The sequence below is a fragment of the Nycticebus coucang genome, chromosome 10 (genome assembly GCF_027406575.1).
Source record: "Nycticebus coucang isolate mNycCou1 chromosome 10, mNycCou1.pri, whole genome shotgun sequence".
Lineage (NCBI taxonomy): Eukaryota > Metazoa > Chordata > Mammalia > Primates > Lorisidae > Nycticebus > Nycticebus coucang.
The window spans coordinates 124,663,650-124,688,741 of record NC_069789.1 but is presented as its reverse complement, the minus strand read 5'-3'; the positions used below and the strand labels follow the sequence as shown (position 1 = coordinate 124,688,741).

At 46.7% G+C, this 25,092-nt stretch overlaps 1 protein-coding gene across 5 annotated transcripts in view; it reads left to right on the top strand.

Moving 5' to 3' along the window:
• The window catches only part of ACTN4 (actinin alpha 4), an 89,485-nt gene that overhangs the window by 378 nt on the left and 64,015 nt on the right, over nucleotides 1-25,092 (top strand). The gene's annotated exons all lie outside the window — the stretch shown is intronic.

The window sequence follows — 25,092 nt, the reverse complement described above, 5'->3', positions numbered from 1 at the left end:
AAGGTTTGTTGTGGAAATTGGGGGTCCCGAGAAGGAATTGGCGGGTCTGGGAAGGGATTTGGAGTTCTGAAGAGGAATCGCAGAGTTCGAGAAAGGAATGGGGAGTCTGAAAAAATAACTGGCGGCCGAGCAGGGAAGATGGGATTCTAAAAAAAGGAATCAGGAAGACTGATGAAGGATTTGGAGGGTCTGGGCGGGCAGTTAGGGGAAGCTGAGGGTGGATGATTGGGAAGGTTAAAATGGAATTGGGATCTGAAGGGATCCAAGGGTGGAAGGGTCAGAGCCTGGGTTGGGAGTACTGTTGGAAGAAACAGGGAATGTGTGAAAAGTGATTAATAGGTAAGGGCAAAATTAGGGGTCTGAGAGGTCAGAAGAGGAGCTCATATGAAAAGGGTTATTTGGTGAGCAGAAAGTTCTGAAGAATATTAGAATTGGGGGCATTATATTGGGTGAGTTCTATAGGGGATGAAGAATTGAAGTCTAAAGATGGAATAGGGGTACAAAGAAAGAGACTGTGGAATCTGAAGGGAGGTTGGAGGACTAGGGAGGCCAAGAAGATGAAAGGACAGAATTGGGTATGAAAAGACATGGGGCTTGGGTGTGGATGGGCAGGGGTGCAAAGGAGGTCTGGCGGGACTAGAGATCTGAAGAGAGTGAGAGAAGTTAAGGAGCCTGTGAATAAGATGTTTTTGAAGAAGGTAAGATTTATTTGGGGTCCCCTCTTTCAAAGGGAAAAGGGGAGATAAGAGGAATAAGGAACTGGTGGGGACAGTGAAGCCAAAGGGGGATACGGAGAGTACTGGGGGTGTTTTGAGGGTCTCTGAAGAATTGATGGGAGGTTAAAAACTCAGCAAAGGGTTGGAGGAAAATAAATCTGAAAAAGGTGAAGATGGTGAGAGGGAGTGTGGGCTGGAATGGCGGATAATAGGAGGGGGTTAGTTTAGGAAAATGAAACTCATTAGAAAGGGAATGTGTGAAGCACAGACTGAGAAATGAATTGGGGGGTGGGGGCGCTTCTGGAGATGTAATCCTGGTACTGTAGACCTGGGACTGGTACATGTGTCATGAAGGGAGAATAAGGATTTTGGGGAGGCAAAGTGTTCTGGAAAAATTGTGTCTGTTTTTGAGAGACAGGCAAGTGAAAGGACCGTCAAGCAGTGTCTGTTTGCAGGTGGCATGTGGGAATGTGGGAGCAACTTAGGAGGGACTCATAATAGTGAAAGGAGGATGAGAAATAGAGGGGTAGGCCCAGGGGAAGGTGCTGGAGTGTGTGTGGGTGAGTGGAGAATAATCTGATGTGGTTGGCGGAGGGGTGGGGGTGTGCTCTGAGTTGATATAAGAGAGGGTTTGAGTGTGTGCCGTAAGAGCTAAAGGAGTGTCTTAAGTGGGTGTCAGGAAAGGGGGGTGTTCAGAAGTGTGTGTGAAGAGGGTGGGAGGTACTTGAAGTTAGAGGCATATTAAATGTGATCTGGATTTTCTTGCCAGATTAGTTACTAATTAGCTCTGTGGTTTTGGGCAAGACCCTTGATCTCTCATTGCAGTTCTGTCATCTATAAAATGAGAGGGGTCAAAGGGTGATTCTATAAAGTCAGATGTATATGGAGTTGGGATTTTGGGAGCGGGCTCTAAGGACTTGGGAGAGTGGGTTTGGTGGAGATTTTTTCAGAAACCTGGGGCTTGGGACTGAAGGGTCTTGAGTGGTGACCTGAGGAAAGAGTATGACTAGAAGCCTGTTCAGGCTGTGAGTTGGTGCCCTAGGGCTCAGCACAGGTAGTCCTGTCCAGAGGGGAAAATGCGGAAGGAAGGGCAGCTGAGATGAGGCCTGGCATAACCTTGAGTATATTACCAGCGTCTGTTTGAATTTCCTCCTCAGTAGTAACTGGGGGTGGGGAGTGGGAGGTGGCAGCGGCTTGGTGGGAGTGGCATGCTTATCTGTTGCCCCGCTTAACTTGGGTGGGCATGTTGACATAGCTGACATAAAAAGTGCCCTTTGAGAGGAAGGGGAGATTTAGTCTGGAGTCTCAACGATAATGTGTTGCCTGAGGCAGTGCCAGGTTGGAAAAGGTTAAGAGTTACCAAGAGACTTGGAAAGTTGGGAGGGGAACAGGGGGGCAACTGCTTCGTTTTTGAGAATGTTGAGGCTCTGTCTTCTTCAGCTCTGGGTTCTTGAGAAAATGAGCTTCTCACCCTTTTTTCTCGGGTAATGGGGGGACCTTCCTTTTCTTTCCCTTCCTGTCTTTACCCCTCCCCAAGTGACTCTTTTTGCTAACTCAGTTCCACTCCCTGCTGGGAATTAGGGTGTGTGCTCCTGCTCACGGTTGTAGTCTTCCTTGCCCACAGGGTGAGGTTGGGCACCATTCAGGCCCTGGGTGGAACCAGGACTCTTTGGAACCCCAAGACCTTGCTATGATAATTCTCCTGCCTCTTAGCTCCCAGCTTTTCCATGGCAGGTTAGGGTTAGAGAAAAGAGTGGCTCATAGTGTCCTCTAATAACCAGCTGCTTTTAGATTCTCAGTAAGGGACCGATTCTAGTGCGTCCTGCTACTCCAGCAAATATTTACTCTTAGCCATTGGGAGGGAATAAGTATTGCTTTGCCTCTATGCCCTTTCCCATTGTGAGGTAGGGATTCTTTGTGAAATGGGGGAAAGAGTAATGGAAAGGAATACACCAATTTGTGCTGTTCTTTTCCTTCCAGGAGACACTCTCCTCTTCACCTCTTACAGGCTGGCTGGGATTTTTCTACACTGCAATGTCACTTTAGTGAGTGACAGATTGTTCTTGCCTCTCCAAGGCTGAGCCACTGGGCACTGGGAGAGTGACAGTCCTATGAGTGTCCTGTACATATATACTCTAAAAATCTGTGTCCATAACAACTGTTGGCCCTTAAAGTGGATAAAGTTTAATTATTCTAGGAGGTAAGCAAGAGTTGTCCCAAGTTAGAGGGGCTATGTATCTCATTTCTACCTGGAAGCCCTTTGCTCTGACTTCCGGGGACCCCTATAACCAAGGCATTATCCAATAAGTAGGTTGTACAGCAGTTTTATGTGGGAGGGTCATAGTGTTCTCCTGGGGGATAGAGGAGCCCTAGTCTGGTGTTTGAGCAAACCTCTCATCATAGCCAGAAGAAAGAACTTCACTTGCTTAGGTTTTGTAGTCATTGAAATATCACTATTTTGGGCGGTGCCTGTGGCTCAGTGAGTAGGGCGCCGGCCCCATATGCCGAGGGTGGTGGGTTCAAACCCAACCCCTGCCAGACTGCAACAAAAAAATAGTCAGGCGTTGTGGCGGGCGCCTGTAGTCCCAGCTGCTTGGGAGGCTGAGGCAAGAGAATCGCGTAGGCCCAAGAGTTAGAGGTTGCTGTGAGCCGTGTGACGCCACGGCTCTCTACCAGAGGGCGGTACAGTGAGACTCTGTCTCTACAAAAAAAAAAGAAATATCACTATTTTACAGGGGCCTCAGTGTTTAGACTCTGACCTTTGTCTTGAGCGTATTGGATGTGAGTTAATTATTTGAAAAGTTGCAACATGTTAGCCGGGCGTTGTGGTGGGCACCTGTAGTCCCAGTTACTCGGGAGGCTGAGGCAGGAGAATCGCCTAAGCCCAGGAGTTGGAGGTTGCTGTGAGCTGTGTGACGCCACGGCACTCTACCAAGGGCAATAAAGTGAAACTCTGTCTCTACAAAAAAAAAAAAAAGAAGAAGAAAAGTTCCAACATGTTTTGTTTTTCTCAAGGAGTTTTTTTTTTTACTTTTTTTGGCCTTTCTTTTTTCTGGGACTATAGGCGCCTGCCACAACGCCCGGCTATTTATTTTTGTTGCAGTTTGGCCAGGTCTGGGTTTGAACCCACCACCCTTGGTATATGGGGCTAGCACCTTACCCACTGAGCCACAGATGCCACCTCCTTTCTTTTTTTTTTTCTTTTGAGACAAGAGTCTTACCTTGTGTTTTTTTTTTTTTTTTTTTGTAGAGACAGAGTTTCACTTTATGGCCCTCGTTTGAGTGCCATGACGTCACAGGACTCACAGCAACCTCCGGCTCTTGGGCTTATGCGATTCTCTTGCCTCAGCCTCCCGAGCAGCTGGGACTACAGGCGCCTGCAACAGCACCCGGCTATTTTTTTGTTGTTGTTGCCGTTTGGCCGGGGCCGGGTTTGAACCCGCCACCCTCGGTATATGGGGCCGGCGCCTTACCAACTGAGCCACAGGCGCCGCCCGAGTCTTACCTTGTTGCCATCGGTAGAGTGCCATGGTGTCACAGCTCACAGCAACCTCCAGCTCTTGGGCCTAGGCGATTCTCTTGCCTCAGTCTCCCGAGTAACTTGGACTACAGATGCCTGCCACAATGTCCAGCTATTTTTCGTTGCAGTTTGGCCAGGGCTGGGCTTGAACCTGCCACCCTCGGCATATGGGGCTTCACCCTACTCACTGAGCCACAGGCATCGCCCTTTTTGACTTTTATTAATTTATTTATTTTTAGAGACAGTCACTTTATTGCCCTCGGTAGAGTGCTGTAGCATCACAGCTCATAGCAACCTCCCAGCTCCTGGGCTTAGATGATTCTCTTGCCTCAGCCTCCCAAGTAGCTGGGACTACAGTTGCCCACTAGAATGCCCGGCTATTTTTTTTGTTGCAGTGTGACTGGGGTGGGGTTCGAACCTGCCACCCTCAGTATATGGGGCCAGAACCATACCCATTGAGCCACAGACACTGCTCTTTTTTGGCCTTGTTTTTAAAGGCTGATGATGGAGGCCCCAAAATAGCCATCTGTTATTTTATTCCATTATTCTTATTGCTTGCCTCTTAGGATCTGGCTAACACTAACAGGTCCTTAGTTTAGCAGTTTTCAAAATTGAATAACATACTTATAAAAAATAAAAAAGTACCCAAACTTGGCTCGGTGCCTGTGGCTCAAGCGGCTAAGATGCCAGCCATATACACCTGAGCTGTTGGGTTCGAATCTAGCCTTGGCCCGCCAAACGACAATGACGGCTGCAACCAAAAAATAGCCGGGCATTGTGGCAGGCACCTGTGGTCCCAGCTATTTGGGAGGCAGAGGCAGGAGAATTGCTTGAGCCCAGGAATTGGAGGTTGCTGTGAGCTGTGATGCCATAGCACTCTACCCAGGGTGACAGCTTGAGGCTCTGTCTCAAAAAAAAAAAGAACCAAACTCAATTGTCATCTAAAAACAAAACTGTGCAGATATGTGATGGGGTTGGGGAGGGGGGCAAATACACTCTGTGTTCCTTCTTGGGAGAGAGGTAGAGGAGGCTGCTTGTCAACTAGCCCTCTGTCCTCCCCTCTTCTTCTCCCCAAGATGTGCTTTAGAATGACTTTTCTAAGGTGAGGTATGGGAGGATGGCCTGGGAGTGCAAGGCCACTCTGAGATCCAGTTTGTGCCATAGAGTTGTGCCTGCCACTTCACTTAATCCTAGGCAGTCCAGGGTGTGGCCCAGGGATTGTCCTCAGCCTTTTGAAACACCCTCCCGGGTTCCTGCTTCTGAGACCAACAGGAAGGCTACTTTGGAGGCAGGGAGCTGACTCACCCTCTAGTTGGAACTGGTACTAAAAGCTTTCATTTAATGGCAGCCAATTGCTTGGCCTCAAGTGGGCTGCCTTTTGCATAAAGTTTGGTGAAAGTGTTGGAGGAAACAACCCAGAAAATGAGGGTGGCGCATTAATATCCAGGAACTGTTGGTGCTATTAAATTTCTGAGATGCAGTCAAGGAGGTCAGTTGAAACGTAGGCATGAACTCTCAAAATGTTCTCTTAAATCTAGATTTCAAGATTCTAATCCAAGCCTCTGGAGTGGAGAGTGCCAGCATTTCACCGTATACTCCAGTCATGGCAGACTTTGGCCAGACACCACCCCTTTTCAGAGCTAACTGAGTACATAGTACAAGTTATCTGGCGGTGCTATTTAGCAGATGACAGCAAAGAAAACAGAGCCAAAAAAGAATTGGTTTGGGAAGGCCGAAGGAATTTGAGACTGTTGAGACAAACATTTTAGGCTTTTGCTATACTGATTTATAGTGTGCTTGGAATTGTACAAGGGTTTTTTCTTTAAAAAACGATTGCTGCTGCTTTTATTTTTTGAAGGGAGAAGGGCAAAAATTGTTACTGAACATCCGTTTGTTCTCGTATCACTTGCTCATTCAAGTTTTCTGAATAGGTAACATATCATCGTGTTTATCTCTTTCCTGGCATTTAGTATATTCTAGGGCAGAGTTTTCCCCTTTATCCTTATTTCCTTTACTTAGTGATGCCCATGTTCTCTTCATTCACATTTAGTTCCCTTCCCTCAGTTTCCTTCTGTTGCCTTTCTGTATTTAGTTTACAGAATTACAAAAACCCTCATGTTACCTTATTTAAAGTTTTTCCTTTCCTTTTCTTTTTTCATGGAAATAAGAGGCAAGTGATAGCAAGTTGTTAATTCAATGGCAGCAGTAACTGAAACACTGACCTATTAAAGGTAGACGGAAGTTTCTACTTCAGCGGAAACAAATACTGTCATCCATGTAAGTTTGAAAGAAGTCTTTATATCTTGAGTAGTTTGAGAGGGGAAGATTAATCTCTTTTAGGATGGGTTTTAACTTTGAAACATCAAAGTGCAGTTATAAGGAAACTTAGTTTTACAATGTTGGCAATGTAGGCGCCAGAATTTGTTATAAAGTGTCTGGAAGTGGCACAAGTATCACTTTTCTTTAAGAAGGTTTATGAGTTACATTTCAGTCAGTATTCCAGGTATGAAGAAGTGTAATTTTCAATGAATCAAAGAGAAACGTAATCATTTTAAATTCCAGCCTCTGTTTAAAAGACTGATTTTGGCTCGGCGCCTGTAGCTCAAGCAGCTAGGGCACCAGCCACATACACCAGAGCTAGCAGGTTCAAATACAGCCCGGGCCCGCCAAACAACAATGACAACTACAACTAAAAAATAGCCAGGCATTGTGGTGGGCGCCTATAGTCCCAGCTACTTGGGAGGCTGAGGCAAGAGAATCGTTTAAGCCCAAGAGTTTGAGGTTTCTGTGAGCTGTGATGCCACGGCACTCTACCCAGGGTGATAGCTTGAGGTTCTGTCTCAAAAAAATAAAAATGCTCAGCACCTGTAGCTCAAGCAGCTAAGGCGCCAGCCACATACACCAGAGCTGGTGAGTTTGAATTCGGCCCAGGCCTGCTAAATAACAACTACAACCAAAAATAGCCAGGCATTGTGGTGGGCACCTGTAGCTACCTGGGAGGCTGAGGCAAGAGAATCATTGAAGCCAGTGGTTCTCAACCTTCCTAATGCTGTGGCCCTTTAATACAGTTCCTGTGGGTTGTGGCCCACAGATTGCAAACTCCTGGGTCTTAAGCCAAGGAGTTGGAGGTTGCTGTGAGCTGTAATGCTATGGCACTCTACCCGAATGATAGCTTGAAGCTGTGTCTCAAATAAATAAATAAAAATAAAGAGTGATCTTATTGAGAAAAAGTAACGAACTGGCTGGAAGGAAGAGATTCTACCTCCTCCAGAAAACAAAATCTTTGCGTATGTTTAACTGACAAAAGTATCCTTATATCAGTGCTTGGCAAGTTTTATTCAAGTAGCTGGCGGTCTCCCTGGGATTATAAAAATCCCTGAGACATTTGTCTTGGTGTTGTGCCTTTTTTGGTTGTGTTCTTTCATGTCCTTCCCTTTCCCCCTTCTCTTGTAAACTACAGAGGCATGAGCTTGGAATGTCCATGGAAAGTCTCTGAAAGCTGGTTGGTGTAACTTAATTGCCTTCCCTTAAGTTTGAACAGTATTTACTCTGGAAGAGGCTAGGCATTTTTCTTAGATGTTATTTATTGAAGTGTTATATAAAAGTGAGTGGATTAAATTTACTTGGGGTTTGGTATTTGTCACTTGTTGCTGTTCTGGCTCCTGCCTTCCTGGGATGAACCCCATTCTCTGCCCCCCAACTCAAGAGTGAGGGCTATCCTGTGTTTCTAGAAGGGAGTGGTTCCCCAGCCAGAGCAGCCTCCCTGTGCTTCCTAAATTTAGTCATTGTGATTTTCCATAGCCACTTTTATATGCTGAGTAATTTAAGTCAATTTACATTTTAAATTAAGTTTTAAAAGGAAAATTGATATAAAGATGGCAAATGGTCTGGGTGCGGTGGCTCACATCTGTAATCCTAGCACTCTGGGAGGCTGAGGCAGGTGGATAGCTTGATCTCATGGGTTCGAGACCAGCCTAAACAAAAAGGGAGACCCCTGTCTCTACTAAAAATAGAAAAACTAAGGCAAGAGGATTGCTTGAGCCCAAGAATTAGAGGTTGCTGCGAGCTATGATATCACGGCACTCTACCCAGGGCGATAGCTTGAGACTGTCTCAAAAAAAATAAGAATAAAATAAATAAGCATGGCAGGGCGGCGATTGCGGCTCAGTGGGTAGGGTGCCGGCCCCATATACCAAGGGTGGCAGGTTCGAACCCAACCCCAACCAAACTACAACAACAACAACAACAAAATAGCCAGGCATTGTGGTGGGTGCCTGTAGTCCCAGCTACTCGGGAGGCTGAGGCAAGAGAATTGCCTAGGTCCAGGAGTTGGAGGTTGCTGTGAGCTGTGATGCCACAGTACTCTACCGAGGGTGACAAAGTAAGACTGTTTCTAAAAAATAAAATAAAAAAATAAACATGGCAACTGGAAAACCTGGCTTCTCTGGCCATAAATAAAAGGAAACTGCAAAAACAAACAAATTGACACAAAATGGTACTGTTAGATTCTAGGTGGAAAGAGAGATTGGCAAGTGTTGGTATGGTACTAAACACCCAGCATCACCAAACATAGACTTTCTCTTTGAAGTCATCAGTTTACAAGAGAATCAAAGGGTATATAACTTTCTCTGTGGGATCCAGTTTTCTGACACATACACACTTAAAGCTTAGCTGCTCCCATGAATAAAGCATACTGCTGTTACCCCATCTGGGTATTTGTGCCCTCTATTCTTAAAGAAGTGCAGTACCCTTTTGCTGCTGAGTTAAGAAAAGCTTATTTAAATGTTTTTGTTTCGGGCGGCACCTGTGGCTCAGTGAGTAGGGCTCTGCCCCATATACTGAGGGTGGCAGGTTCAAACCTGGTTCCCGGCCAAACTGCAACAAAAAATAGCCGGGTGTTGTGGCGGGTGCCTGTACTCCCAGCTACTTTGGAGACTGAGGCAAGAGAGTCGCCTAAGTCCAAGAGCTAGAGGTTGCTGTGAACTGTGACGTGACAGCACTCTACTGAGGATGACAAAGTGAGACTGTCTCTAAAAAAAAATAAGTTTTTCTTTCAAATAGGAGAACAAAAAAAATTCTTTGTCTTCCAGTAGAACTATCCACGAGGGGCAGAAGTAGTTGTAAGCAGCAGTTTCTACTCTGCAGAACACAATGAAGTCATCTTGGGAAATACCATTAAGGGTGTTGCAGTGACTGAATGGGATGCTAGAACACCAGCAATACAGTAGCATTTGTTCCTTCAGCTTCAGGCAGAAATAAAGAAGACTTGGGTGGGACTGAGGGATGTCTGTTACTGGCATTCTAGAGAGTTTTTCTTATCTTTTCCTCCCTCTCTGATGGTTTTTTTTTTTTTTTTTTTTTTTTTTGAGATAGAGTCTCAGTATTTTGCCTTTGGTAGAGTGTCATGATGTCATAGCTCACAGCAACCTCAAATTCTTGGGCTTAAGGGATTCTCTTGCCTCAGCATCCCAAGTAGCTGGGACTATACACCTGCTACAACGCCCAGCTATTTTTTTTTTTTTTTTAATTGTAGTTGCCATTGTTATTTGGCAGGCCTGGCTGGGTTTGAACCCACCTGCCCCAGTATCTGTGGCTGGCGCCCTAGCTGCTGAGTTATAGGCGCCACTCTGATGGCTTTTTTTTTTTTTTTTGAGACAGAGCCTCAAGCTATTGCCCTGGGTAGAGAGCCGTGGCATCACAGCTCACAGCAACCTCCAGCTCTTGGGCTCAAGTGAGTCTCCTGCCTCTGCCTCCCAAGTAGCTGGGACTACAGGCGCCTGCCACAACGCCTGGCTGTTTTTTAGTTGCAGCTGTCATTGTTGTTTGACGGCCCTGGCTGGATTCGAACCCGCCAGCTCAGGTGTATGTGGCTGGTGCCTTAGCCACTTGAGCCACATGCGCTAAGCCTGATGACTTTTGAGACTGAATGGAAGCCATGGTCTAGGATCTAGGTGCAGAAAGCAGGCAGTATGGTTCACTCCTTGTTCTCCATGTCTGAAGGGAACGTGTTTGTTTTTTTTAATCTCCAAAAAGTCCAAGATAAAGAGTTTACTTGTCTTAACCTCCTGAGTAGTACTGACTCTTGATTCAAGTTCTAAAAATGTCTTTTTTTTTGTAGAGACAGAGTCTCACTGTACCGCCCTCGGGTAGAGTGCCGCGGCGTCACACGGCTCACAGCAACCTCTAACTCTTGGGCTTACGTGATTCTCTTGCCTCATCCTCCCTAGCAGCTGGGACTACAGGCGCCCGCCACAACGCCCGGCTGTTTTTTTGTTGCAGTTTTGGCCGGGGCTGGGTTTGAACCCGCCACCCTCGGCATATGGGGCCGGCACCCTACTCACTGAGCCACAGGCGCCGCCCCTAAGAATGTCTTAATTAGCAGCCATTTAGAATGGAAATTGCAGAAAGTGGAATAGATGCACTTTTCTCTTCTCTCCCTCTCTCTTCTTTTTTTTTTTTTTTTTGCAGTCTTTGGCCAGGGCCGAGTTTGAACCTGCCACCTCCTATATATGGGGCCAGTGCTCTACTTCTTGAGCCACAGGCACCGCCCCTTTCCCCCCCTCTTTTTTTGAGACAGTCTCAAGCTGTCGCCCTGGGTAGAGTGCTGTGGTGTCACAGCTCATAGCAGCCTCCAACTCTTGGGCTGAAGCAGTTCTCTTGCCTCACCCTCTCAAGTAGATGGGACTACAGGCGCTTGTCACAACACCCAGCTATTTTTTGGTTGTAGTTGTCGTTGTTTGGTAGGCCTGGGCTGGATTCGAACCCACCAGCTCCAGTGTATGTGTGGTGCCCTAGCCACTTGAGCTACAGGTGCTGAGCCTCTCCCTTCTTTTTTTTGAGACAACCTCAAGCTGTCGCCCTGGGTGGAGTGGCATCACATCTGACCGCAACCTCCAACTCCTGGGCTCAAGCGATTGTCCTGCCTCCATCTCCCAAGTAGCTGGGACTATAGGCACTTGCCACAGCGCCTGGCTATTTTTGGTACAACGTCATTGTTGTTTGGCGGGCTCAGGATTTGAACCCGCCAGCTCAGGTGTATGTGGCTGGCGCCTTAGCTGCTTGAGCCACAGGTGCTGAGCCTCTCTCCCTTCTTTTTTAATACATATTTCATTTTGATGATGGAGAAGGCTACTTTGAGGTTAGGGTATAACTTTCTCTGTGTGATTCAAAGTTTAATGTAAGGTATGAATAATCCTTTAAGTTTCCCTGTGTGCATGCCATACTAAGGGGAAAAACTTGATCCGCTGGGACTGGAAACCTTCTGTGATGTGAGCAGGGTGGTGACTTACCCAGGAACACACAGTTCTTTTTGCTTTCTATATTCTCCTACCATACTAGACTTGAAGATGTTGCTCATGATTGATACTTGATTGACCTGCCTTCCTTCTTTCCTTCTTTTTACATGCACACTTGATTTTGATGGTGGAGAAGGCTAATTTGAGGTTAGGAAAACATCACAGAAGAAAGCCTGTAAGTGACTCAGCATCTAGCCTTGCTGAAAAGTTGCTGTGGGGGGGTGTCATAGTAAGAGGACTTGTGAATCTATAGTTTGCATTATCAAAATGATAAGTCTTCCTTTACCAAGGGTACTTCAGTCATTGTCATCAGGGCCTTGCTAGGTGGCAGAAAAAAGATGGCATTTGGTCTCACAGGAAAATATCCACATGCCTAGTGTCCATGCTGGCTGGAAGGACAGGGGTGCCCTGTCCCTGGGTGCAGGAGTTAGGCTAGTTCATTTTATATTTACTTTTCTTTTGAGACAAGAGTCTCATTGTGTCACCCTTGGTAGAGTGCCATGGCATCACAGCTCACAGCAACCTCAAACTCTTGGGCTTAAGTGATTCTCTTGCCTCAGCCTCCCAAGTAGCTGGGACTACAGGCGCCCACCACAACACCTGGCTATTTTTGTTGTTATTGTTGTTTAGCAGGCCCAGGGTGGGTTTGAACCCACCAGCCCTGGGGCATGTGGCTGGCTCCCTAACCAGGGAGCTACAGGTGCCAAGCCTATATTTACTTTATTTTTTGAGACAAGGTCTCACTCACTCTGATGCCCTGGCTAGAGTGCAATGGTGTTGTCATAGCTTACTGCAGCCTTGAACTCCTAGGCTCAAGCAATCCTCCAGCCTTAGTCTCCTAAGTAGCTGAGACTACAGGTGCACAGCACTGCACCCAGCTAATTTTTTTTTTTTTTTGCAGGTTTTGGCCAGGGCTGGGCTTGAACCTGCCACCTCTGGCATATGGGGCCAGCGCCCTACTCCTTTGAGCCACAGGTGCTGCCCCACACTGAGCTAATTAAAAAAAAAAAAATTTTTTTTAAAAGATGGGGTCTTGCTATGTTGCCCAGGTTGGTCTCCAACTTCTGGGCCTGAAGTAATCCTCTTGCCTCAGCCTCCCAAAGTGTTAAGATGACTGATGTGAACCACGATGACCCACCCCAGTCCATTTTATTAATGAGGGGTGTTTGTTTGTGCAGTATAGAGGAGATAAAAAAGAGGAGCACTCCATGAAAGCTGCTACAGGTTTTGTGGTTGTTAGGGGTGTTTTTTCTCTAGGCATTTAGAGCTGGAATCTCAGCTATGTGACTTCTTAATAGCTGGGCTAAGTGTGCTGCATCTATGGCCTGCTTTCACAAACACTGACAAATTAAAAAAGAACTCTAAAGTTTCTAGCAAATCTCAAGCACAAGTAACTTAAAAAAAAAAAAACAAAACACACACACATTTTTCCTACCACAACTCTGACAGCAAATATACCTTTTTTTCCCTATCATTCCCCTCCTTCTGTTCTTTAAGAAAATGAGTATCTTTGCATTAAATTATATATTTGATGAAAATATTAAATTCTTTCACAAAGTGCTTTGGCTGTTACTGGCATGCCTTATGTTTGGAAGAGTTAGGGAATTCTATATTGTTTTGTTTTTTAATTTAAGACTTTTTTGATCCTCCAGTTCTGGCCTATGAGATGAACTCAGTTCCAAAATTCAATCTGGAAGCAGCCGACTTGCCAGGCTGGTTCAAGGGCAGTCTGATGAATCCGCCCTTCTTACACAGGCTGTCTGCTAACCAGTCATGATTTAGATTTTCAAGTCCTGGAAGGTATCCAGATGGTAAACATCACCAGGATTGTCGGGTGGTTACTTTCTTTTAAATTTTTTTAATCACTTGAGTTACACTGCCAAGACTGCAATAGGACTTGACTCTCTAAAACAGAAAGGCCTCTATCCAAGATGTCTTTTTTAGGGATGTTGGCTAGAGTCACCCAGCACCATGTCTCCCAGTGGGGTGAGAAGAAATACTTAGACCAGTTAGGGGGAAGAAATTCTTGGCCGTTTTTTTTTCCTTGGCTTTTTTTTGGGGGGACAAAGCCTCAAGCTGTCCTGCTGGGTAGAGTGCTGTGGCATCATAGCTCACAGCAACCTCCAACCTCCAACTTCTGGGCTTAAGCCATTCTCTTGCCTCAGCCTCCCAAGTAGCTGGGACTACAGGTGCCCGCCACAATGCCCGGCTATTTTTTGGTTGCAGCCGTCATTGTTGTTTGGCGGGCCTCAGGCTGAATTTGAACCCACCAGCTCAGGTGTATGTGGCTGGTGCCTTACCGTTTAAGCCACAGGCACTGAGCCTGACTTTTTTTTTTTTAAACAAATTTCCCTTTCCCTTTGTAACTTTAATTAATTCACTGATGCGGGACAACCCATGGAAGATAATTTAATCCATTGAGAGCTGTGTACTAATTTAGGGATGATTGGTTAATGGATCATGGCCCAAAGCTGCGTAAGGTAAGGGAGGGGACACTCAGCTCCACTGAGAGATTCAAAGGGAACATGCTTTTTTTTTTTGTTTTTGTAGAGACAGAGTCTCACTGTACCGCCCTCGGGTAGAGTGCCGTGGCGTCACACAGCTCACAGCAACCTCCAACTCCTGGGCTTAGGCGATTCTCCTGCCTCAGCCTCCTGAGTAGCTGGGACTACAGGCGCCCGCCACAACACCTGGCTATTTTTTTGTTGCAGTTTGACCGGGGCTGGGTTTGAACCCGCCACCCTCGGTATATGGGGCCAGCACCCTACTCACTGAGCCACAGGCGCCGCCAGGGAACATGCTTTAAACGTAAAAAAAGAAGACTCACAGTGCACTGAGTTCTCTTAGTAGCTGCTATTAACTTGAGAAAATTCTGGGCCTCTTTAATAAATAAGCATAAAGCTGTCTTTGCCAAATAGGGCCTGCTCTAGGGCCACAGGGTTAGCTTGGGAGACAACTTTCTTGCCTAAAAATAAATGCATGTTTCTATCAGACATTCCAAGCATAGTTTAAACATGAGACTTCTGGGTAGCAGTTCAGGCTCTGTGGGTTCAATTATGTCAGATTGTGGGTAGTCAGGGTCTTTGTGGAGTGTGCCCCTACTTTGGCACTGGCTATGGCCACCAAGGGCATCAGATGAGCAAATACAAACCATCTTCCCTCTCGTTTCTTTTCGTATTTAAATTTTTGTACTCTTCTTTTCCTGCCCTTGGACTCCATCTCATTTATGTTTTCGATCAACTCGGAGGCTGATAGGGGAGACAGTAGATATTTTTAATACTAAACAAGGTAACTTTAGGTAAGATTGTGTGCTGCAAATTAAATAATAACAGTGATTTACTTGTGCTAGACAATAGACATTCTGAATGCTTTACATGGACTGACTTGTGTAATCAAGAGAGGTAGGCATTGTTATCCTTATAGAACAGGTGCAGAAATGAACCCATGGGCCTTTAAGCCACTTAGCCCAGGTGACAGTGCTAGAATTTGAATCTGGAAGTTCTGGCTGTCGAACTTTTGCTCTTATTTCTACACTATCCTGTAGAAATATGTCAGAAATAGCTTTAGGAGAGGGTGTGAGGGAGGAGAGTGTGGTATAGGTGCTTTAAAATGGAGAGGAAAGTCTCTGAAGCCCAGGCACAGTGGGCTTGTAATCCCAGCACTCTGGGAGGCTGAGGTGGGTGAATTGCCTGAGCTCACAGGTTTGAAACCAGCCAGTGCAAGATCCCGTCTCTAAAAAATAGCTGGGCGTTGTGGTGTGTACCTGTAGTCCTAGCTACTTGAGAGGCTGATACAAGAGAATTGCTTGAGCCCAAGGGTTTGAGGTTGCTTTGAGTTGTGACACCATGGCACTCTACTGAGGGCAATAAAATGAGACTCTTGTCTCAAAATAAATAATTAAATAAATAATTTTTAAAGAAGGCCGTGCCTATGGCCCATAGGAGTAGGGTGCCGGCCCCATATGCCGGAAGTGTCAGGTTCAAACCCAGCCCCGTCCAAAACTGCAAAGAAAAAAAGGTCTCTGAAGAGGGGACATTTTAGCTGTTCCCTAAAGGATGAGTAAAAGGGAGCCAACAGAGCAGTAAGGGAAGGCTGTTCTAAGCAGAGGGAACCTAAGTGTGGTGGCTCTGAGAAGCAGAGGGAGCATCACAGAATAAGGCAAGGGGAAGAGAGCTGCTGATGGGGCCTGGAGTCAGCTTGTACCTGCAAATTCAGTCCTTGTTAAACTCCAGTAGTTCAGGGACTTCATGCTTCCAGGACTTTGGCACACCTTCCAGGCCCCTAGGATAGGCCAAACCAGAACTAGCTTCTAAAATTGGGAATACCAAGACTGCAGAGCATTAAACCAAACAAAAGCTTTAATTATCTCTGTGATCATTGCTGGAGTAAGCACCTGTGTTTGATTACAGCGTTGGTGACTTTTGGAGTTTTACAGCACTGTGTACTCATAATGGCTTTATAGTGTTCACCATTGTGTGAACAAGTTCTCAACCCCCTTCACTCTCATCAAGAGCCCATTTCTGGGCTGCGCCTGTGGCTCAAAGGGGTACAGTGCCAGTCCCATATGCCAGAGGTGGTGGGTTCAAACCCTGCCCTGGCCAAAAACCACAAATAAATAAATAAATAAGTAAATTTTTAAAAAAAGAGCCCTTTTCTACCTGGTGCGATGCCACTTGCTTTACAAAGCATCTTTTTTTTTTTTTTTGTAGAGACAGAGTCTCACTTTATGGCCCTCGGTAGAGTGCTGTGGCCTCACACAGCTCACAGCAACCTCCAACTCCTGGGCTTAGGCGATTCTCCTGCCTCAGCCTCCCGAGTAGCTGGGACTACAGGTGCCTGCCACAACGCCCGGCTATTTTTTGGTTGCAGTTTGGCCGGGGCCGGGTTTGAACCCGCCACCCTCGGCATATGGGGCCGGCACGCTACCGACTGAGCCACAGGCGCCGCCCTTTACAAAGCATCTTTAGTGTTGTCTCCCTCTTTGAAGTGGGAAGCCAGGAAGCTTGATTTTTAAACTGGCTTTTCTCTTAGGTTCCTTCCTTCTCTATAAATCTCTCTTATTTACTCAGTATTTTCTCCATTTTTCCCTTTCATTGGGTGGAGCTAGGGTGGTTCTATTTCAGAGAAAGAGACAGAGATGCAGGCTGATTCATTTTGAGACATTCAGCTTTCTGTACCTCACTGGAAGCTGGTTGGTCCAGGAACACAGTAGATTTCATTGGGCCCGTGGCTCCTCATTTGAAGACAGAGCTTGTCAAACTAGTTATGTGGCTTTTACTTAGGGAGGGAGGTACAGCAGGAGAGAACTCAGGGCTATCAATGGACACTCCCACCTCTGTACACATAGCACCTGTCAGGAAGTTAAATTCACAGGTCATAAAGCGTCCATTATGAACATGGGCTAGGATTCTGCCCTATCCTCTTGGGTAGAAAAAGTCATCCCTATGGATGGAATATAAAGGAGCAAATGAATATGATGGCACAGCCAGCCTAGCCACTTCAGCTAGAAAGATGGCAAGGTTTCCATTCTCCTGGCAGCATACTCATGTGAACTTGTTAAATGTTTTAAGTAGCTGCATACCAGGGGAGATAAGTGTATGTGTGTGTGTTTATCCTTATTCCCCTTACATACAAAAACAAAACCTCCCCTTTATAAAATTGATTCAGAGTGGGAAGAAAGTACATGGCAAATGGAAAATGTGTCAGATTATATTGAGTCCTGCCCCACATTTGGGATACAGCTGTAAGTTTCCATGGTGGGTGGCTTATTATGCATTTATGCTGAGCTGAACCTGCTCCAAGTTGTTGCTACAGATAGAAAAGGCTTTCTTGGGGGGTGGCCACCTTTTTCTACCATACTATACAGATTTTGAAGGTTCTTTGAAAGACTTCAGCATTAACCACTTAAGTAACAGAATTAGGGGCAGCTGACCAAAGGGGTCTTCATTTTATAGCCATCTAGCTTCTTATGTAACATGAGTTGGGGCTTCACGGGTCCTGGAGTCCAGCACTCAGGTAGAAACATGACCGCCAGGGCCGGACAACAGCCCTCGCTGGGCCCCTCTGCAGAGAGGAGCTATGCTGAGCTTTTAGGGGTATGAGAGAAACCGGAGACCCAGCCCATACTCTCAAGGAGCTTATGTTGTAGTTGGGACGAGAGCTGAGCCAAATGAGAACTCAGAAGGACACTAAGCGGCACACCGACAAGCCCACAGCACTCTAGCCTTGTCCTGGGCGAGGAAAGGGGTGAATAAGGGCAGGTGGGGTCAGTCATGGAAACTTTCATAAAGGAGGTGAGTGTGCAGGAGGGGAGGGTCTTTTCCCCAGCTGTGGGCAGGTGGCTGGGGGCAAATGCTAGAGGGTCCTATGTGCAGGTAAACAGCATTCCTTAGCCGCCTCTTTTGAACAGTCCTACCAGTTCCTTCCCGTAATGAGCATTGTCTTCAGGCAGTTTCAGGTTTGAAGTCTGAGGTAACCGGGCTCGGTATTTCTCAGCCATGCCTTCTTAGAACCTCTGAAGAACAAGACTCTGGGTTTTGGATCCATATCCATTCACAGGTCCTGTCCCTTTCACAGATACAGTGAATAGACCAGACTCTTCTCCCCAGGTGGGATTCTGTTCCAACTGTACCTTTTAAGGCATACGCTTTATAGCTTGCTCATGGTGTCTTCAGAATAAGTACAGGCTTCAAAAAAAAAAAAAAAAACAACAACAAAAAACCAAGGTGCACAGAGAGACTCCCTTCTTACGTCTAAGAGTCTCTGTGCCTTTACAGCCTTTTAGGGACTGTGGTATTGCACACTGTGTCCTAGTCTAGATGACCACTCAAACTGGGGACAGCCATTCTGTACTGAGAAGTGCCTGGGATCGACTCCCGAGGCTGGCTAGTGTGATATGCCACAGTTCATATGTTGTCCCTGCAAGGAGGTCAGCTTTGTAGTGTTCTGAGTTTATTCTTGCCTGCCAAGCTGAGCTTCCAGGTGCTATTATTTTCTTTAAATAAATACCTTACAGCTGGTTTGTGGAACATAGAGTTCCCATCTCAGGAAATACTCCACAGTGTGTTTAAAAAAAAAAAAAAAAAACAGAAACCAGGACAAAACAAAATAGAAAAAAACCTCATGCAGATGCTCATGGCCAAATATATGACCCAAATAATGCAATGCCCTTGATATACCTGAGTTGTGTTCTGGCCCCATTGTGAGTGAGGTGGGGTTGGAGTAGCCAGCCCTTGCCTCTCTCTTTGTGTGGTTTCAAGTGGGGTTTTGTCCCCTTCAGGTGATGCATGAGAGCTATGAAATGGCTCTGCTCCATGCAAGTAATGTAGTAGCTTGCAGTCATCCAGTAGAACTTGGTGTCTGCCTTTTAGACTGCCTGAAATTAGTAGTTTTACAGTAGGATTTGGTGGACATGGTAAGGGTGGCAAGTGTCAGTCACTTGGATCAACCTAGTCTCTGTAGCTGAGCCCTGAAGCACTGTGGTTCCATGAAGGAGAGGGCCGCAGGATATTAGCACAGCCAGTTACTCTTTCCTGGACTGTCCTGTTAAGGCTTCTAGATAGGGTTAGCCCAAGAATCTTTACAAGGTGCCTCTTTTGCTCTTTTTGGGAGGCAGAGATGATAGGGAGAGGTGGACATTCTTTGAGAAAACAGGCTACTTTTAGTTGGGGAATATGTGTATATTGCTTCACCCCATTTTGAGTGAAATTTCTGGGGGTGAAATTGCAGAATGTTCAGGGTCAGAGAGTTTCTTGTATGAACCCAGGGGCTGGGAGGAGACGCCTGCTCAGCTGGTGGGTTAGCTGATAGCACCCAGCCTACCTATCTACCAAGATAGAGGTGGCTCAGATGTCACTGGGATTCACAGTGTCACAGGCTATCTCCTGGCCTAACCCTGAGGAGATGTCAGAGCACTGAAGCTCCTGTGGGAAAGTGCCTCTGCCATCCCCATGTCCATGCTTGACTGTGGCAGCATAACCAAGAGAAAGTGAAAGGTATGGATGGGAAGAGGGCCAGGGCCAGAGCATGGCCTTTGGAGGGAAACAGTCCAGCCTCCTCCATTTACTGGCTGCGTGACCCTGGGCACATGACGGGCTAAGCCTCAATACCCTTCTTTGAAAAGGTGCATCCTATCTCACAGGATGATTCTGAGTGTTTAATTTGATAAATTGTGTATACAAGCACTTAGGACAGTGTCTGGTGTATTGTAAGTGCTCAATAAATGTATGTAGTTTCTCAAAATTATTTCAGTGGCTCACTGTCCTGCATCTGGGTGGGGTGTGCTGCTTGAGTCTCCTCTTAAAAAGGATTGAAAGGGCCTGCTGCAATGAACAGCTCAGTGGGAAACCAATACATATACCTGAAGTGCCTGCTCCAAGTCCTAAACCCAGCCAGGAACTTCAAAGAAGCATCCTTCATCAAGTGGAACCATGCACTTGAGCTGCAAGTGACAAAGCCCTCTCCCTAGCCTCAGCGTCCATCTGGGCCTCGTTATCTGGGAGGTGGCTTCTTGTTTCAGAGTTGTGGGCTCAGAACAATTTTGTGTTTGAGTGATAGGCAGTGCCAGGAAGATTCTTCTGTAATTTAGCTTGTAAGTTTGCTGTCAGCTGAGGGCCTCCTTTCCTTCCTTTCCCTGGGTCCCCTTCTTTCCCTGTCCCCTGACCCCCAAAGCAAAAAGAAAGAAAAATTCCTGTCGACTCAAGTTAGAAACAGCCCATAGCCTAGTGAGACTGCCTTCTCTTCAGTTGGTAAATGTAGAAACAGGAAGGTCTGGCTCGGCGCCCGCAGCACATTGGTTACGGCATCAGCCACATACACCCACACTGGCGAGTTCAAACCCAGCCTGGGCCAGCTAAACAACGACAACTGCAACAACAACAAAAAATAGCCGGGCGTTGTGGCTGGTGCCTGTGGTCCCAGCTACTTGGGAAGCTGAGGGAGGAGAATCGATTAAGCCCAAGAGTTGGAGGTTGCTGTGAGCTGTGATGCCATGGCACTCTACTGAGGGAGACATGGTGAGACTCTGTCTCAAAAAACAAACAAACAAACAGGAAGGGCTTCCCGCTGATAACCCCAAAAATAACTGCCCAGAAATGCTGTCAGATGGGGCCAAGAAGTCACAGGAGCTTGTGCCTAGCTGCTGACCTGGAACATGGGGCTTTGCAGAGGGCTCAGGGTCCCTGTGCTGCTTCCAGGCTTCCTTCACTATAGCCCTGCTGCTCCATCTTCTTTTCCTCCTTCCTCCTGCCCCCACCCCCTTTCCTGGGGTCACTTCCTGATGCCATTCCTCAACTTAGCCCCTATCCCCCCCAAAAGCAATTAAATTCACAACCTAATAAGGCAAAAGAATGAGGAGAATGTTTGCCTCCCAGCCTCTCCCCTAACAGGGTGCAGGCAGGCCCACTGCAAATTTGGAAAATGTTACAGCCGGAGTGACAACTGGCTGGGGGTGGGGGTGGGGGGTATGCAGCCATTTTCCAGAGCTGTTCATTGTTGGCAGCAGGCAGAACCCCAAGGGAAGGCCACCAGGTTTGTGCTTTCCAAATCACTCTGTTGACACCCTTCTAGCGCAAAAAAGTGTATGGAAAGTAACAGCCTGAGTCAGCTGCACCTCCAGTTGTGGGATTTGTGTGCCAGGAGAACACAAAGTACAAACACTCTTGTCGTGGGATCCCACTCGGAGACATCTCCCCTCTGTCATGGCTAAGACTGTGCAAATCCAAACACTTTTTGCATCTGAGATGAGCAGTTCTATTCCCCTTGACTGTGCCAGGGTTAAATTAGCCCTGGTGTTAATTAAAACTTGTCAACACTTAGAGTGTGGCCCCCAGAAACCTGTCACCCCTCCTACATCATTATCCCAGGCGAATCAACACACTCGGAAGCAGTTTCCATCTAGGGGAGGGAAGAGCAAGTCTCTCCTTGCTGAAGAGCCCTGGGGGAAGGGGGTGGCTGGGCCAAACCTACTTTATTTTGGAAGGTCAAGCTTAGTAATTAACCTGAACACTTGGGGGAGGGGATGAAGGGGAAGGAACCTTGTCTAGGGATGTGCTACATCTTTCAAATTGCTAATTATCAGCAAGCGTGAGATCATCCACAAATACATCTAATTCTTTACCTTGTAATTAAGGTGCTCATTAAAGTACAGGGAAGTTTTGTTTTTTAAAAAAGGAAAAAAAAAAAAAAAACAAACATAAAAAGCCTTTGTTTTGACCTGACAGGATGGCTCAGAACAGTGTGGGGGTTCAAGGCACAGGACTAGTTTCCTGTCTTAAGAACCCTTACAGGAAATTCATTGCAAACAATATTGGTGACCCTGCCAAGGAGGCAAACTTGGGGTGATGTCATTGTTCAAAGCTGTCACCACCAATCCTTTGGCCTTGGAGGAGGAGGGTTAGTGGGATTAAAAAATTAGTTTGTCAGTGTGTGTATGTGTGTGTATTTGTTTAGAAGAGATTAGTCAACTGAAAACAGTGGGAAAGAAATGGGAAGGGGGGAAGGCAGTCTTGGAAATACTCTTATCTGGGTTTAACTTTCCTTGTTTTTCTAAGTATAAAAAAATCCTCTTTTACTATTTTTGCTCTTCAAAATGCTGCTGCTTTTTCAGAGACAGCCTTTTCTGAGTCATTTCCCATTTAGTGCTTTGAGTAACTGGCTGTTACAGTCTGGTATCTGTGGCCCACATGGCCATATAGTGATGGGCTCTAGGTAAATTCTTTTCTTTTTTTCTTTTTTTGAGACAGTCTCACTTTGTCACCCTTGGTAGAATGCCATGGCGTCATAGCTAACAGCAACCTAAAATTCTTGTGATTAAACGATTCTCTTGCCTCAGCCTCCCGAGTAGCTGGGGCTACAGGCACCCACCACAACGCCTGGCAGTTTTTTTTTTTTTGAGACGGGGTCTCGCTCTTGCTCAGGCAATCCACCCATCTTGGCCTCCAAAGTGCTGGAATTACAGGCATGAGCCACCTTGGCTGTCTGCGAGGTAAATTCTTGCTCTGTGATTAGGAAGTGTGGAAACTGAGACACTGGAATAGTTTGATATGGCTGTTTCTTCCAAAAAACCATTTTGGAAACCTACCCAATGCCAGCGACTTGGTACCTATAAGTTGTTAATCTTCCCATGTGCCTTCAGGAACCGTCTGGAGCGTCTCTGAGAAAAAGGACAAGCTTTGCATCTTGTCATTTTTCCTCTGGCTGGAAGTCTGAGGCATAAACACAGTCTTAAAATGAAAGCAACAAAAATAAACTCAAAGCAGCCCTGCATGAAGACATAAATGCAAAATATGCAAGCTGGCTTACTGTTTATATGGCAGAAGGCAGCCGTAAGAAGATCCAGGCCTGGCTAAGGAGAGTTATGTCTTTTGAGGTGCCTGTTCCTTAGAATTCCAAACAAACTAAGGATGATTACTCAGATGAGGTTTTAAGGTTGGTATCTCATTTCATGCTTTGTACAGTTCCATTTTCTTTCTCTCTTGCTTTTTTTTTTTTGAGACAGAGTGTTACTCTGTTTCCTTTGGTAGAGTGCCGTGGCAAGTAGCTGGGACTACAGGCACTAGCCACAATGCCCGGCTATTTCTTTTCTTTTTTTTTTTTTTTTTTGTAGAGACAGAGTCTCACTGTACCGCCCTCGGTAGAGTGCCGTGGCGTCACACAGCTCACAGCAACCTCCAGCTCCTGGGCTTACGCGATTCTCTTGCCTCAGCCTCCCGAGCAGCGGGGACTACAGGTGCCCGCCACAACGCCCGGCTATTTTTTGTTGCAGTTTGGCCGGGGCTGGGTTTGAACCCGCCACCCTCGGCATATGGGGCCGGCGCCCTACTCACTGAGCCACAGGCGCCTCACTTTATCGCCCTCGGTAGAGTGCCGTGGCGTCACACAGCTCACAGCAACCTCCAACTCCTGGGCTTAGGTGAGTCTCTTGCCTCAGCCTACCGAGTAGCTGGGACTACAGGCGCCCACCATAATGCCCGGCTATTTTTTGTTGCAGTTTGGCCAGGGCCAGGTTTGAACCCGTCACCCTCGGTATATGGGGCCAGCGCCCTACTCACTGAACCACAGGCGCTGCCAATGCCCGGCTATTTCTTTCTTTCTTTTTTTTTTTTTGAGACAGAGCCTCAAGCTGCTGCCCTGGGTAGAGTGCTATGGCATCACAGCTCACAGCAATCTCCAACTCCTGGGCTCAAGCGAGTCTCCTGACTCCGCCTCCCAAGTAGCTGGGACTACAGGCGCCAGCCATAACACCCAGCTATTTTTTGGTTGCAGCCATCATTGTTGTTTGGCGGGCCTGGGCTGGATTCGAACTTGCCAGCTCAGGTGTATGTGGCTGGCGCCTTAGCCGCTTGAGCCACAGGCACCGAGCCTCGCCTGGCTATTTCTTATTGCAATTCTCATTGCTGTTTTAGCTGGCTGGGGCCAGGTTCGAACCCGCCACCCTTGGTGTATGGGGCTGGCATCCTACCCACTGAACCACAGGCGCTGCCCCTGATAGTTCCATTTCTTGATGGAACCAATGGTTTCTGAAATGCTAATACAGGATCAGGATACAGTTGGAGCACCCCCCTCCTGTGCCATTCCTAACATCCTAATAGCTTTAGAAGGAAGTTTGAGGGTTAAACAGAAAAATTGTTAAGTTTGTTGTGATCCTGGATCCTGTGATTTATTAATATTCTTTTTTCTTTTTTTCCCCCTCATTCAACTAACATTTACCCAGATACTGTGTTAGCCTTGGAGATATGGCAAGAAAGCAAGCCCAGGCTTATCCTTAATAGCAGTTGGATTCTGGAAGGAAAGACTGACAATGAATTAAATGATGGAAGTGAGCTGAGAGTGACTTGTAGATGCAAATGTGGTTTACTGACTTAAGTAGGCCCATTGACATTTCTGTCCTGGGTTTGGAAAGAATCTTTCCAGTATTCTCTGTCTGGGAACTCAGGTATTCAGGGGCCTTCCTTATAAGTCAGCCTCCAAATGAGTCATGAATGTTTGGCTCTTGGTGTGTGGTTTCATAGGCTCCCCAGGGCTGAGGAGTCACCATGGGATCCAGCTTTTTCTTTTTCTTTTTTTTTGTAGAGACAGAGTCTCACTTTATTACCCTTGGTAGAGTGCCGTGGCATCACACAGGTCACAGCAACTTCCAAAACTCCTGGGCTTAGGCGATTCTCTTGTCTCAGCCTCCTGAGTAGCTGGGACTACAGGCGCCCCCCACAATGCCCGGCTATTGTTTTGTTGCAGTTTGACTGGGGCCAGGTTTGAACCCATCACACTCAGTATATGGGGCCGGCGCCATACTCACTGAGCCACAGGTGCCACCCAGATCCAGCTTTTTCTTAGTTCTTGGCTTGGGACACATTGCTGGAAAGGCATGATAGATCTAGGCAAGAGGGATGCATCTCTTGGCCAAGGAAACCAGAATTTGTAGGTTTACCCCTATCAATGGCACAAGTAGAATTTTTTTTTTTGCAGTTTTTGGCTGGGGCTGGGTTTGAACCCACCACTGGCACAGGGGGCCAGCGCCCTACTCCTTTGAGCCACAGGCGCTGCTGGCACCTGTAGAATTTCT